This window comes from Meleagris gallopavo, chromosome 1 (assembly GCF_905368555.1).
Source record: "Meleagris gallopavo chromosome 1, MGAL_WU_HG_1.1, whole genome shotgun sequence".
NCBI classification, from domain to species: Eukaryota; Metazoa; Chordata; class Aves; order Galliformes; family Phasianidae; genus Meleagris; species Meleagris gallopavo.
This window is the reverse complement of record NC_139404.1, coordinates 181,855,381-181,871,767: the sequence shown is the minus strand read 5'-3', so window position 1 is coordinate 181,871,767 and position 16,387 is coordinate 181,855,381.

Here is a 16,387-nt window from a genome sequence, read left to right as displayed (position 1 = left end):
CCCACAAATTTTACCTTTTTTCCAGTTCTTTTTCACATGCCCTCATGGGTAGAGACTGAGCTAACAGCTATGGGGTGCCAAACATTTTGTCAGATTAAACCACAGCAGTAATGCAAACAGTGAATAAGCAATTAACCTACGCTTCATATTTATTAATCCCTCCTCTGACACATCATCAAAGGTATACCTGTATTGTTTTGTTTTTTTTTTTTGTTACAGTTTTACTAATCTTGCCAGAATGCACATTTCTTAGGAGGTTCTCTCTCATCTGTAGAATCTAATTGAAGCATCTGCATCTATTGATAATCAGTATCCATTCCTCAGGTAGCTTTGCTTTACTCTGTCATCTTTCATGTCATGCTGTCGTTATTAAGAGCTTCAGACCATTCAGTGCTCTTTCACTCCCTATCAAGCTTTCTGTTTCTGCAGACTGATTATTCCACTTAAATGATCTGCTCATTTGCTACTGTTACTTGTAGTAGGGAACTTTTACTCCTACCCTTTAGTTTCACTTTTCTTTTTTTTTTTTTTTTTTAATTCCACAAAGTTGTTTGCAAGTTCTGCTTCTCCTCTGTCATGCATAACCATAACAACATTGGATCGTCTTTCTGCAGTTAATTCCTGTGGTAGTTAATTTCTGTGATAAGCATTTGTATTTCAAACTCACAAACTGAAAACTTAGTAGTTAATTCCAGACATTCTGATAACAGTTGCAATAGAATTTCTATTAGCTTATTTCACAATATATTTCTGTCACAACTCTTAATGATCTTGCAAAATCCTGCAGGAGTTATTAATGTAGTTGTTAAAGAATCTGACCTCATTTGACTGATACTGAAGAAATTAAAAGGAAATACTAATACATAAAAGAAAAATATCCAACATTTATCACATACTGCACAATGCATTAACCACTGTGGACTTGTTGTAAAATTACAGTCCTGCAATTAGTTTGTCTAAAGGTCACTGATATCAGTAAAGCAAATGCTTCACAGCTCTTATAAATCTCTAAGTTGTCAAGGTAATTTTGCAACACACCATCTAATTATTGACCATCACAAGGTAAATGCTTTGGCAATCAGTTTCAAGTCATGCCCTTTAAAGATTGTCAGATACATAGATCTCATTATGATCAGAGAATTAAGTCTTCAACACTTAAGAACTAATGCCCAGAGAACACAGAGGAGTTGACACAGTAGACAGTTTCTGCCTGCACTTTAATAGATGACAGAAAAGTACACATCAATCTTAACAAAGGCACAAATATTCACCGTATTCAGTACACAAAAAGATAGCACTAGAGAGAAACGTGTGAAACCTAAATTAGTGGCATATTCATCAGCGCAAGATCCATGAAAGAGAACACTCTGCAATGAAATAGTTTCACAGCCTTAATATTTCACTGGCCTGTGTGGAGTACTCAGTGTTTTCATCCTGCTGTCCATCGCAACCCTTTATCATTTCACTGAGATACTCTTTATTGCATCTAACAATAGGAGAGCCTCTCTTACTCAGTCATACTTTCTTTCTCTAGGATGTTATCATGTGACTGAAGGTGTCTCAAGCTTTCTACCTCTCATCACAAGCATCAGTTGCATAGACCTCATCTAGAGTGCTTTGGCCAATGATATTTTCTGAAGCTACTTATTGCTATGTTAATAGCAGTTTTTATCCTCTATATTCCCTTTCAGCCATAATACCTGCCTCCCTTCCCACACTTCCCACCTTATTGCAGCATATCCATTTATGACAATTCATAATAAATCACTTCCATTATTTTCAGAGAGAAAGAGCTGAACGTCCAGCTGTTCAACAGCTCCATCAAAGACTACTATGTGCTTGCTAAGACTTCCTGCACTTTGAAGCCTGGCACTTAACAGTTAGAGTTTTGAGATCTTCGTTAAAATAATAATACTTAATTGATCCCATGATTACTTTATTTACCTTGCAGTTTCCTGTTTTTAATTATAAGATTTGAGAGACTGTCTGGAGTGTTTAATTTGTCAGACCAAATCGCACAAGCTGTTTAGAATGAAAACGTTCAGAAGATGTGTGGGTTAGACTGCGTTCAGATGAAGAGTGTAGTCCAGCATTTTCCTGCTAACTGTTCCTAGTAATTGCTATGAAAAAAGCAATCTTAATAGTTTACTAAACCAAAACTAAGATAAATGAAATATAATGGCAAAGGAATATTTTCAGGATTAAGCCTTCTTTTCACTGTTTCTTCTTCACATTACAATTTCTCCTATTATCAGTTCATTTCATGCCAGTACTTATTCTTCAGCTTCTGTCATGACCATCACTACAGGTGATGGCCATTGCAGCAGCAGTGGCACCTGTGAGAGTGAGGAAATAAGTCATGAGCAAAGTAACAGAAGAGATTTCAGCAGGCACCTGATTAACTTCATTGCTTTTTCAGGCCTATTAAGAGAATATTTTTGACAACGATCAATTATACACAAAAAAAAATTAAAAGAAATCTGCCATGTCCTTTTCTTTTGTTTCCCTCTTTTTTTCCTTCACAATGACAGAAAACAAGGATCTGCTTGAATTTGAGAGGGTGCAGCTGGCAGAGAGATGAGCAAGATATTTCTGGAGAGTAGCTTATTTGTTGAAGAATACAGCCGCAGTTTAACTGAAATCACTTATCTTAATTTTAAAATAGGAGACTACATAAAAATTCCAGATTTGTTAATTTGTAAAATTAAAAATGAGTTGAAAAATGAGTAATTTTTGCAATTTTCTGTTTCCATAATTTCCTTTGGAAATTTTCCTGAAATATGTTTCTGAAGCGTAGAGGAAGAAGGGAAAATTTCATCAAAATCTTAGCATGAAAGCAATGATATTTAACAAATAGAGAGAGGTGATTCCCCCAATCTATTCTGCTCTTGTGAGACTCCACTTTCAGCACAGCATTCAGCTCTGGGCCCTCCCATGCTAAGAAGACACAGACTTGTTAGAGTACATTCAGAGGAGGAACATGAAGATGATCGGAGAGCTGGTGTACCTCTCCAGCGACACTCAAGTCCATTCAGTTCCAACCCCCTGCCATAGGCTGGTTTCCAACCACCAGATCAGGCTGCCCATGTCCCCATCCATCTATCCAACTTGGCCTTGAGCACCTCCAGGGATGGAGTACAGCAACTTCTCTGGGCAGCCTGTGTCAGTGCCTCACCACCTCAACATCCCCTGAGTAAAAACTTTCTTCCCAATATCTAAATTAAATGTCCTCACTTAGTTTAAAACCATTCCCCCTTGTCCTATCACTATCTCCGCATGTAAAAATTCAGTGTTTCTCCTATTTGAACCTATTGTTATCATTTCTCCCTTCTCATTTAGCGAGGAGGTGTAGTCTCCTTGGCCTTTCTCTTCTGCACAATTTATCTGTATAATCCCTTGTTATTTTTCACAGTCCTTACCAGGTTCATTTCAATTTCTGACTTGGCTTTCCTGATTAAATCTCCATACACCTGGATGGCATCCTGTTGCTCACTGCAAAAAAAAAAAGCAACAAAAATTTTTTTGGCATTTTACTTGATTTCAGTTTGATATGCTACATTTTTTTAATCCCTCTCTGAAATATACCTGACTTTCCCCATTTACTCTATAAGGAACATCCTTGAATTACAGGGGATCTGGATTCCTCCAGGCAGGTAAGCACCAAAGAGATGTCAGATGAATTGGTGAGCATGATAATGTTATTCCTGTGAACTCACTCTCCAAAAGTTTACAATTCCTTTAAAAATTCATTCTGTTTAGTTGTGACTTCTTTGAAATGACTAAATTCTATACAATCTTACTGTAATAAATGCTCTCCTGTGGATCTTCTCAACACATTTATTTATTTATTTATTTATTTATTTATGATACTATTCTCTGCAGAAGAAAGAAACACAATTAAGAATCTGCAGATTTTTTTTAGGGGGGAGGGGACAACACAGAAGAAGAGTATTAAGTAACATACAACAAAAATTAATATATCAATTGATTATGCTGAAAGATTTAATATGTGTAATGTAAACTCTGTCTGATGTACGTAGTTTTATTGTGTTAGTCACATCATAGATTTGCACTGAAAGTCTTAAGTGTGCCTTCATTTCAATTTTTATTATTTTTTATGAATGGTAGGCTTTCCTAGACTCAACCCACTTAAGGAAAATTATGCATGGATTTCCTTCATCCCTTTCAATGAGTTAAGTATGCTCACATCAATGTTGAAATAAGAAATTAGTTTTATGGTGTAGAGGTAATAGGATAATTGTTCGTTCTGAGACCTTGAAAAATATAATAATAGAGGAATTAGTGTGTTCTTAAAACCAATTTTGTCCATATTTTCTTGGCAAATGTTACTTTTATCCAACGTAATGCTATACTTACTTTGTTTAAAAGTATTTCCTCATTCCATTAGGCATAAATTCCTTAGTTCTGTAAGAACTTCCAGTATACAGATAGTTCTAGATTTACAGTTCCCTCTGAATATTCGATGGGATTCCTCTTAAACAGCAAAAGTGATTTTTATACAAAATGTTTGTTTTTTTTCTCTTGTAATTTTCTCTTTTCCTTTTGTTTTAAAAACGCAAGTAGCCATTTATTTATTTATTCATTTACTAAACTTCACTTTTTAGAAAAGACACTGAGTAGATGTTATTCTGGAACAGAGAATAAACCATTTGTTTATCCTATTTATTTATCTTATTTATCTTCTTATGTAAAATGTAAGTCAGTAATGTTATCCTGTTCTTTTTGCTTCAAAAAGATATTTGTATCACAACTATAAATGACAAACAGCTTCTATCCATAAAAATAGCTATGCAATAAAAGTACTTTTGCTAATCTCAATCATTGTGCTAGTGTATGGGGCTGCTGAATCACAGCCTGAACCTCTGATTAATCACCTGAGGCAAGAAATGAGTCAGCCATGGGAGCACAGGTGAAGGCAATTCACCGGTGCTGCAGGAAGGGGTGGAGCCTGGCTCTACCTCTCCTAGACCCATTTAAGAACTGACTGCCAGAGGGGAAGGATTTTTCTGGAGATCTGCTCTAGTGGAGTCCATCTTGCGTGCCTAGGATAGGGGAAGTGATTTTCTTTCCTTACTCTAGTATAACAATTACATTAGCCAAGCTCCTGGATATACCATACCATGTGTATATCCATTGATTATACAGCTAGCAGTTAAGAAAATTATACATTTCTAGGATGAATACATGTTTCTTTCACACATTTAACAAAATAGCTGTGTCCTTAACTGTTTTCCACAAGAATTATCTTTCTTCATTATGAACTTCATTGTTATCAACAGTAATCGTATTTTTGTGATATCTTTGATGTTAAAAATGTTGTTAACAAATAGAATGTAGATTGCTCTGAAAGTAATGCCTCCTACTTATTTCCTTGGAAACTGTAACAGACATAAAGTGTACAATTACGCAATTTGATATAGTAAATTCTCAACTATTTTTCAACATAGTCACCATCATTAGCTATACATTTTCAGCACTGATGAGCAAGAACTCATATTTTGCACAAATAAATATTTGTAAATTCATCCAGAACATCACTTAACTTTTAGGTCACTGCCTCTACTGCTGAAACACACCACCCACTGCCTCACTGTGCTCACATCCATTTTTTGGTATCCGTAAACTTTCAGCAAACATGAATAAATGTCAACAGGTGTATTTTCCACTTGGAGGAATTCCATTCAACACCTTTGCTTCATGTGCATTTCTATGTCAGATGCCATTTTGTCAGACTGCCCCTCTGCTGCCATCTATCACAACAAAATGTAATTGAATCTTGCAGGATGATTCAGCTTCTACTGTTGTACCACCAAAATCCACCTCTGAAATCATGAGCCAACATAATAAAATAAGAAGCATTATTTTTGGAGCAAGTCTCATACACATATATGTATACATATTATTAGATTTATAATCTAATAATAATAAATTATTAGATTTATTATTAGATATATAATCTTCAGTAATCTCAGAGGAATATATTGTATATGAATATAGCAGCCATAAATTTTCATTTTTTAGAATGAAGTATGTAACTGCAATATTATGTATGTACACATGTAGAAAGACTAATAATCAAATTGAATCAAATAGACATCAGTTGCTTCATGTCAAATAGATTGCAAATAGCACAAGTTTTTTATGCGCAGTAATATTTTTATGCACTTGCACTATTAGAATATCAAGGTAGAATTTATGACTCAGTCAAATTAGTTCAGGAACAGAAGATTTTTTTTTTTTTAAGACAAAATAGAATGACATTCTAAGAGTACAGGTAACAAGAACAGCTGGTGCACATTCTCCTGTGTTACCAAGTCTTTCACTATACACAGAGCTAATTACTAGAAACCTGGAAGTACTTAAGAGCAAGGAGAAAAAGTAAACTGTTTAGAACTTCTTTCTGACGTCCTTTCTGCAGCAGAGACAGTGTGAACAATAGTTCCCAACGAGACAGCGAGCAGCCAAATGGCAAAGCTTGTGTTTGAACTTCAGCAGATCCACAAGATGATTTGCTGTGAACAACAAATGATCTAAAAGCAACAACAACAAAAAAGCTGCCCTGAAATAGCTTTTTCACATGTGGAATTTGAATTCCAGAGAAGTAGAAGCTACTCTTAAAAACAAAGATGATTCATGAGAAAGGCTGATATCTCTGAAGAATAACTTGTTTCTTCAAAAAACCAAGGTAATAATTATCTTTCAAAACTCTGTGTTTTACAAAGCATTACAGTTTTAAATAACTTGTTTTTTTTTCAGCTTCTTTCATGCAACTTATATTCAAAATTTCGTGTAACATTTATCTCACTTGACAAATGTATTCATTGCTAGTAACTGTTCAAGTGAAAAGAATGTTCAAATATCCATTTTTTTTTAAAGTTTGTATTTTAATTTAAAGTAAATCACAAAGCAAACTTAAGATTTTTCCCAAAATTCAGCAAACTCTTCCTGTTCTATAGGAATCTTGATAAATACTGGAACTCAAATTTATGCAGACAATGTAAAAATAATATTTATCATGACACTACATAAAGTTATCTGCAAATGATAATACTACTAGTATAACATTTCCATAACACATTGCTACAACACAAATAATACCAATATAAACAGCCCAAAGGATGTCCATGGAACAGAAGTTGAACTTTCCATCTGTTTTTCTGGCATATAAGGAAAGTATGACTTCAGCTTTAACATAGAGAGTGCAGGTCAATTAATTTAATGTAATTATAAATTGAAAATAGCATGAACTATGTCTCCTTGTAATCTTTAAGAATTTTCTTAATTACCACAGAATCTACATTAATGCACACAAGCAGAGAGAAGTATAAGCTTCTTTCTGTCATTAAAATTAGGAAAATATAAAAGAATGTACTTATTTAGCTTACTGTAGTTTTCAAGAAAAAGTGTACTTTGAGAAATATTTTAGGAAAATACTTTTCTGAAAGTTCCATATTGCCAAATATCGTTGCAAAATGATTTTTACTATCTGCCCTTCCCACAAAATAAATACCTAAAACTACTACTAATAAAAAATAATAATAATAATTTTTATATAAATAAAAAAATAGCATTAAAATGCAGATCAGTGATCTGCAAATCTGATGTCTGTTTCTAGTAATGTCTCAAATCAGAAGTAGCAAAATAATCAAATGTAATATATGCATTTTTGGTAACATGATCAATGTTACACAGAATACTTCAGCAACTTACTAAGTGTGCAAATACCATACAAATAAGGAAAGAGTTAATAATGAATACTTTGGAACTAATGCTGAGACTAATGCTTATTTTGGATCTAATAAGGAAAAAAAGCAGAAAGATGTCAAAATTCCACTTCAACTTTGGCTTAGAGGAACTGAACGAGCTAGCAAACTCCAGTCATTATTACCTTCCTGCATGAATTCTGATTGATAGGAATTCTTGTTCAATATTGGAAGCAATTGATTTCACCAGTGTAGGTACATAAATGTATTACATCTTTTAACTTAAAAAAAAAAAACACATTGATGCTGTAAATCATATATTATGATTCATAATAAAAAATAATATTCTCAAACTCAGTCATTACTATAGTTGGTTACTAGAATGTGACTGTATCTTTCTTCCTTTACTTGAAATTCTTATTACTTAAATTATTGATTTATTTTCTAGTAAAATGACTTCATTCAGAAAACTTCTTTATTAACAATTAATATATCTTAAATACATCGTGACTAACGCTAACAAGCATATTGTCATGGTTTCATGTTTTTCACTGGTATTCCACATTACAACATCATGTAGTGCACGGGGAGATAAGAGTGAATGCTGCAGTTCCACGGATTACTGGTATACTTCCTGAGTTCCGGTTTCTTGAACTCAGAAGAGAAGAATGAACTGCAACTCCCAGAAGACTTCATTTTTCTGCATCAGACTTCAATTTTCTCTTTGGAAACAAGAGAATGTATAAGAAGTTATCAAATGCAATCAATAAAATAATTTGCATCTTTAGATGCCCAAATGCTTTAAAAATCTAGGGGATTGCCATTCCCTACTTGAGCAGTCATTAGAGTAGTATAACATTATGGTCATAGGTCCAGAAAGAAAGCCATTATAAAGATGTCTATACGTGGGGTTGAGGCTATATTATGGCAAACACCAATGTGTAATGCTGTCAGGTAAAGCAGGCTTTAGAAGAAGTCTTATTTCACTGCTCTTTGTAGGTAAAATGTAACCTTAAACTACTATTCATTGTGCAATGTCTTTGAAAACATGATGTAGATTCATTTCTTACATAAAGAGTGAGATACTGCATGGAAAATCAAGATGAAACAGACCACTATAAAAGAAATCCACTAGACATCTTAAAATTTCTCTTCTTTAGTGAGCCTGAATTTGTTGTTGTTATTATTATTGTTATTTTATTTATTTATGCAATGAAGTATTCCTGAAGCTGTAGTGGACATATTCTCTATTCTTGTAGTGTTTAAAACTTTTTTTACAGTTGGTCATGTTGATGGAATGGAAATCAAATCATGGTGAGAGAAATAACCATAGAGTTCATTTCCTAGCTAACGTTTGCACTAGGGTGCTGTAAAAAGTGTTAATAAATAGCTCAAGTTTCGTATACAATATCCTTATAATATAGCCTATTTGCTTTTGTAAACATACCAGGAATCTTTGTATGGCAGGTAATTCACAGCTTCAATATCCTTCACTAATTGAACCTGGATGAAATAGGGAGAGCACTAATCAGAACTGATTTCAAATGCTGCTCACTTGAGGGAGTGAAAATGGTATATTCTCCCAAGAGGAAACACTGAGACAGCATTAAACAGACAAGCCCTCTGATATGCTATGTCTCTCAGGAGAAGCAGGAGTCTAATAAACTGCAGCATATTTCCCTGCTGAGTTAGAACACCAGAAGTAAGGAGCAAATTTTAATGAAATGACTTGACTGCAAATGTGTAAGATAATGGCTACTTTCCGTCAGCACTCAACCTCATTTTTCTGGATTTTTTCTGTTCCCCTAAGAGAAAGGTTGGTTGCCCTTTTTTTTACTTAGTTTGGCCAAGGTTGAGCAATGTTTTTTTTGGAACAGAATCTCAAGGAACGAGTCTTCAACTTTAACTCAGAGTTCATTTTTTGAAAGCAGTTCTTTGATTTTTGGATCCTATTTTTTTTAATACAAAGTTTTTTTGGTGTTTGTAGGAGAACTATATTTATTAACATAAATGTACATAAATAATAAATATTATGGATGTAAAGGATTATTTACTAGAACTTGCTATTTGCCTAAACCACCCTAAATCTTCCCATGGACAACTGAAATCGTGAATAAATTAATGATTACTATTTTGCATGCAAATGTATGGACTGGAGTTTAGATTGCTACTCATAACAATCACAGTTTACTTTAAAAAGCTAATTTGTATCTTGATGTCTTGAAACTTTGTCGGTAGTGAAATGAGAGTACTGCTTAGATAAGCTCCTTCAAGTAATCCTTTTTTTCAACCACTGTGAAGAATATCACAATCCAAACTATGTCTTAAGAATCCTCAACTCCTTGCTTCTCTCTATAGCCTGGCTATGCACTTATAAAATAATAGAAAGCTATACTGGAAGAAACATAAAGAAATCAGATTTTGGTAATCTTCACAATTCTTTCTGAAGACTTCTCATAGCTGCATAAAGAGCTTAAAATCTCAAGTTTGTTATCTTCTTTTTAATTGCTACACTCTGCTCTGGTCTCATCCGCTGCAGCTTTTCTTTGATATATTTGTTAAGAAGACTCCTTCAGAGACCATTTTCCTGAGCTGATACTTTCTCTACATCATCGCCCACTGGTTTTCATCTCTCTGCAGCATCCACACAGTCTGCTTATCTCTTAAGTTGAGCATCAGCAGTTACATGCAGTTTGCAGTTTCTCAGGGCAAGGATGATTTTGTTCATTTTCTGTGAAGCTCTTGTCAAGTAGAAATTATTATTATGTTCTGTGTAATAGTAATAATAGTAATTATAATGCCTTTTTGAATCAATCTCTATAGAAGCTGTGATGCATATAACATTCAAGGAAGAGTTAATGATTTTTGAAATGATTGGATTAAATTATCTTTCCTCAGGATTGTTGATCATCTGATTAAACTATCTCACTGATAAAATTTCTTTCCATATTCCTTTGAAATTCTTTTTTTTAACTCAGAGGAATAGATTATCTAATTAAAAACATCCTCTCACCTTCACTTTCCAACTATGTCTTCTTAACATAAGTAAATGTAAACAGTTTTAAGGCAGCATGAGCAAAATTAAGAGTCAGTCTAACTCAGTTTAATTTTATGCTACCTCTAATCTGACACTCAGTTCATCATGTCATAATTTTGAATTTCTATTGGGCTTACTGTTTCTGCATCAATGATCTTTTTATAAACCATGTTTGTTTTTCTAGTTTTCATTCCAAACAGAACAAATGAGAAATATTTGCACATGTTTCTTTGAAACTATCAATTTAAGCTGGATTCAAGCTTTATGCATGTTCCAGTGTGCTGAGCAGTATTTTTGGAATAGTGCAGAATACATTTTAAGTCATGAAGAAAATATTCACAACAACTCTTTGTTGTTGTTCTAAGTGCATATTTCATGATGGTCTAGTATAACTGTAATTTTCTTGGGAAAAGGTATCCAGGTTTATGGAGTGAAATCTGTTGGTTCATTACAGTTTTTTGTGCATAAAAACTATTTGTGCATAAACCTAGACCTAAAATCTGAGAGTTTTTACAATGGCACACAGATTTATTTCAGTCTGAGAAGCGTGCAAGTGTTCTAGCTCAGATCTCTGCCTCTCCTTTCAAATTTGACAATAGCTAGTCTATTATTTCCAGTTCTGAAAATGCTTCATGAAAAAATGTGTTTAATTTGCCATAGAATCATAGTATTATTAAGACTGGAAAAGATCTCTAATGTATTCTAGTCTGTCATCTAATTTCCACTATGTTCACTAACAATGTCCCTCAATACCACATCTCCATGGTTCTTGAACACATTCATGGACCATGACTCCACCACCTTTCTAAGCAGCCTGTTCCAACACCTCACTACTCTTCCTGAAGGTAAATTTTTGCTAATATCCAATTTGAACCAGCCTCAGTGCAACTTAACGCCATTACCTCTCAACTTCACCATTACCAAGGAGAAGAGGCTGCTTCCCACCTTAGTGTCTTTCATGTGCCTTGAGGGCCTCAAAACCGAACACAGTACTCAAGGTGAAGCCTCAGCAGTGCTGAATAGGATCATAGAATCATAGAACGGCTTGGATTGGAAGAAGAATTCTGTTTGTGCTCCCTGTGTGCAAGGACTGCATAGAAATTAATTTTATTCCAGTGTGAATTTCTATAGTTTTGCATATAGAAAAGACATTGAATTGATTAATATTAAATAATATAATGCAAAAAATATATTATTCTATTCATGTGGTTTGTTTGGTTGCCAGATTAAAATTTGATGAAGCACTCCAATAAAATATACCCATTAACACAGAACATAGCACCTGTTTTACTACTTGATCTTTGCAGATTCCTGACATTCACTTCTCATTTAGACTACTGCAGCCAGTCAAAAAAGAGATGGCTTCAAAAGAAAATGTTTTTTTCATTACATGTGGTAATACATGTAGTATGCAGAGCAACAGGGCATCTCACAGAAGATGCAGAGCATTGTCGTGTGCCAGCATAGGACTCCAGGACCTAACTAAGATAGCGTCACTAAAATGTGAGGTTTTCACTTACTATCACCAGCATGATCTGATTCATATTTGCTAGTAAATAAAACAGCAAATAATATTGTTTTGAAAAGTCTACTAAGACTAAGAGTCTAGTTATTATTAAAATATTTTTATTATTATCATCATCATCACAGGAAGATAAACATTTGATTTGTTTTCTAGCTCTATCAAGTGTAAGGAACAGCAGCACTTAGGGATAAGTACTTTTGTAGAAGAATTAACTCCATAGATCTGAAACATAGAATCACGGAATCATAGAATGGCTTGGGTTGGAAGGAACCTCCAAGATTATGTAGTTCCAACTTCTCTGCAATGGGCAAGATTGCCAGCCACAAAGTCAGGCTCATCAAGTTGCTAAGGCCCCATATACTGTAGCTGTGTATTATGAGTATATGAAGTATATTTTTCTATTGTTAAAATAAATAAATATAAGCCACAACTAAAGAAAAGAGTAACAAAATCTAAACAAATAATACAGACCATATTATGATCTACTTTGAATAATCATAGAATGATGGAATGGTTTAGTTTGGAAGGGACCTTTAAGATCATCTAGTTCCAGCCCTCCTACTGTTCACAGGGCCACTTCACCTCTCTCTAGACCAGGTTTCTCAAAGCCCCAACCAGCCTGGCCTTGAACACCTCCAGGGAGGGAGATCCCCCCTCAGTCTTCTTTTCCTCAGGCTGAACAGACCCAGGTTGCTCAGACTTTCCTCACAGGGGAGGTGCTCCAGGCCCTTTATTATCTTTGTGACCCTCCACTGGACTCCTTTTAGGAGATCACTGTCTTCTTTGAACTGGGGAGCCCTAAACTGGACACAATTTTTTGATGAATGTCAGATATTACTACCTATATGTATTGTCATGTATAATGAGATCTCGTATCTTATAAATATCCTTTATATTTCTCTGACTTTCTGACTTCCTTTACTACAGATCTTATAATTGTTTTGTTAGTAATAGAACTGTTGCAGACTTCGCTGTTGACTTCAGTGAACTGTCATTCACTGAATTTCACTGCCATCAGCAACAATATCAAATACTGAAATGATCCATTTTCTCAAACAGTTGAAGCTCTTTTGTAAAAAGTTGCATTTTGTTTACAGATTGATGAAAGACATACTTGACAAAGCTACGTCATCTGAGATATTATTCAGTTGATCATTTGGGTTCTACTTTGCTCCAGATATGCATTTATACATACTGCAGTCGATATTTATCTTTGATAATAATCATAGAATTACAGACTGATAGAATGGTTTGGGTTGGAGGATACCTTTAAAATCATCTAGTTCTAACCCTCCTGCTGTAGACAGGGCCACTTCTCTCTAGACGAGGCTGCTCAATGCCCCATCCAGCCTGGCCTTGAACACCTCCGAGGTGGGGTGCGGGGGTCATTCACAACCTCACTGGACAATTCATTCTGTGCTCTCACCACCCTCTCAGTAAAGATTTTATTCCTAATATCTAGTTTAAATTCACTGTCTTCCCATTTAAAACCATTTCCTCTCATCCTGTTGCTACGTTCCCTTTGAAAAATTCCACTCCATCCTTCCTGTAGGCCTCCTTCAGGCACTGAAAGGCTGCTATAAGGTCTCCTTGGAGCCTTCTCTTCTCTAAGCTGATAAGACCCAATTCTCTCAGCCTGTCATTGTAGGGTAAGTGCTCCAGCCCTCTGACCATCTTTGTGGAGCTCCTCTGGAGCTGCTCCAACAGCTCTATGTCTTTCTTGTGTTAGGGACTCCAGAACTGGACACAGTACTCCAGGTAGGGTCTCATGAGAACATAGTAGAGGGGCAGAATCACCGCCCTTGACCTGCTCGTTACACTTCTCTTGATGCAACCCAGGACATGGTTGGCTTTCTGGAGAGCAAGTGCACACTGCCAGCTCATCTTGAATCTTTCATCAACTGACACTACCAAATCCTTCTCCCAGAGCTGCTCTCAAGACATTCTCTTCCCAAACCATTTTTGTGCTTGAGATTGCCCCAACACACATGCAGACTTGTTGATCCTCACTTGGCTTTGTTGAACTTCATGAAGTCGGCATGGGTCCACCTCTCAAGACTGTCCAAGTCCCTCTGGTATTAAATACTGGAAACTATTTCTCCTGTCCTGAAATTCTTCTCTCCTGTGCTTGTATTGATTGCTTGTTGATGGAAGTAATGAATTGGCTGGATTTACTTTCTTGCTGCATCAACAAATGGGAAACCACATCTTTCCTTGTGCAAGTGCTTAAGGGAATGAACAGACAGCTGAGAGACAGAAAGAGTCATTCCACTCTCCATGAGGTTAGAAGACACAACTATGCACAATGGTACTAGTAGGCAGTAATTGACAAAAGAGAAAAATCAGGCTGTGAATACAAAGTTATTTAAATGTGCAAAGACAGTGTACAAAGGAATTTGATCAGACATTGTTAACATTTGCCAGCTTTGGCTAAAAGTTTCATTTAATAATATAATTGTTTAGGAACTTAGTTTTCTATCTCATTAAAAATAAAGTGGCAGGTTTGGAGAAAGACATCCAGATGAAATCTTTACTTCACTGCAGTTGCAGACAAAGATTGAGATCCTCTTCTGCTGCAGGATTTCAACATACATGCCCTTCATTTATTGGTTTTCCACCCATGCACTAGCCATATGATTTCACTGGTAAGATCTAACAGAAGTTATAGATATTCACCTTATTAAAAAGAAACATAATAACCTAATGTTATTCAAAAATAATATCACTCTTTGTTTCTTTAACTATAACATTCATGTGCAAATAAAGTTAATTTAAAAGAGAACTGGCAATTTGTGCGCCTTGGGTTGACTGCCTAAAAGTGAAAGTAATATATTGTTATCCAAACTTTCCCACTGAATTAATAATGAACTGAAAACTAATTTTACATGAAGCCAATTAAAAATTCCACCTTTAATATTTAATTTGTATTAATCAGTCTCCTCCACTTTGCAGTGGTGTGGCAAGATTCTTATGTGGAGATCTCGTTAACATTAAACCAGATCAGAAGCAGTCTGTTTAATGCTAATAAGTCGTGTCCCTGAGGAAAGACTAATGAAGGTGATATTTGTTTTTGTGTACTGGGAGTACTTACTGAATGGAAACAACGACTTGAGGAAATAAATATGTAAAACTCTGTGTCAGCCAATGCATCACAGTAAATTATACAGCTTTTACTTCCAGTACAGAGCAGAATGACAGGTTTGTGTTCTTTCATTCACTTTTTATAGCACATTGTAACCTCTCTTTCTATGCTATTTTTTGTGTCCTAAAAAAAGCATAATTTTGTAAAAGGTTGATGATTGCATTTCTTGTAATTAATTTGCTAATACACTTTTTTTTTTTTTTTTTTAGAAAATGTCTAGAAAATATGATAGGCAGAAGTCTGCATTAGGTCATAAAGAAATTTGTTTGTGTACATAGTGCAATACATAAAGGTTTTTTAATTTTCCTTATCCTGTATCCTCTTCTACAGACATGATTTTGAATTTTTGCAAGAAGATTAATCTATCTACATGACAAAGCGCTCAGGCATATAAATACCTGTGGCGTAGCTGAATTCATCTTCTGTGATTCTATTCTGGAACCCACCAACTGCAACTAATGAAGACTGATGGGAAAGTGAAAGTTTCTGATTCATCTAATGAGCTTATTGGTGTATTTAAAACAATTCATCTGCAAACCTTGTAACACATACATTGGGATATTTCCACTTGCACTCTGCTTTAGAATTTTACATCCTTCTGCTTTCATTTGCTTGAAAGATTCTATTAGTCCCTTATGACATTTTTTTTTTCCCTGAAAATGTTTGTATGCTTAAAAAAAAAAAAAATTGGAAATAAGTGTATAATTACATTTGAAAAAAAAATCTCTTAACAAACTTCATGCAATTCTTCTTAATGGGTAAAAATTAGGCAGAAAAAAAATGTACCGTTAGTATGCTTAATTAAAAGACAGAGCAGGAATTGCATGATCATAGCTTTGGTCCACTTCAGTTTGATCAGAACGGAATTTACTCAATTGCTGAAGTAATATACCCACATATACTGAAGTGCCAGATGTGGTCAAAACTTTTATCATTGTATGGGAACTGCTGAATCACAG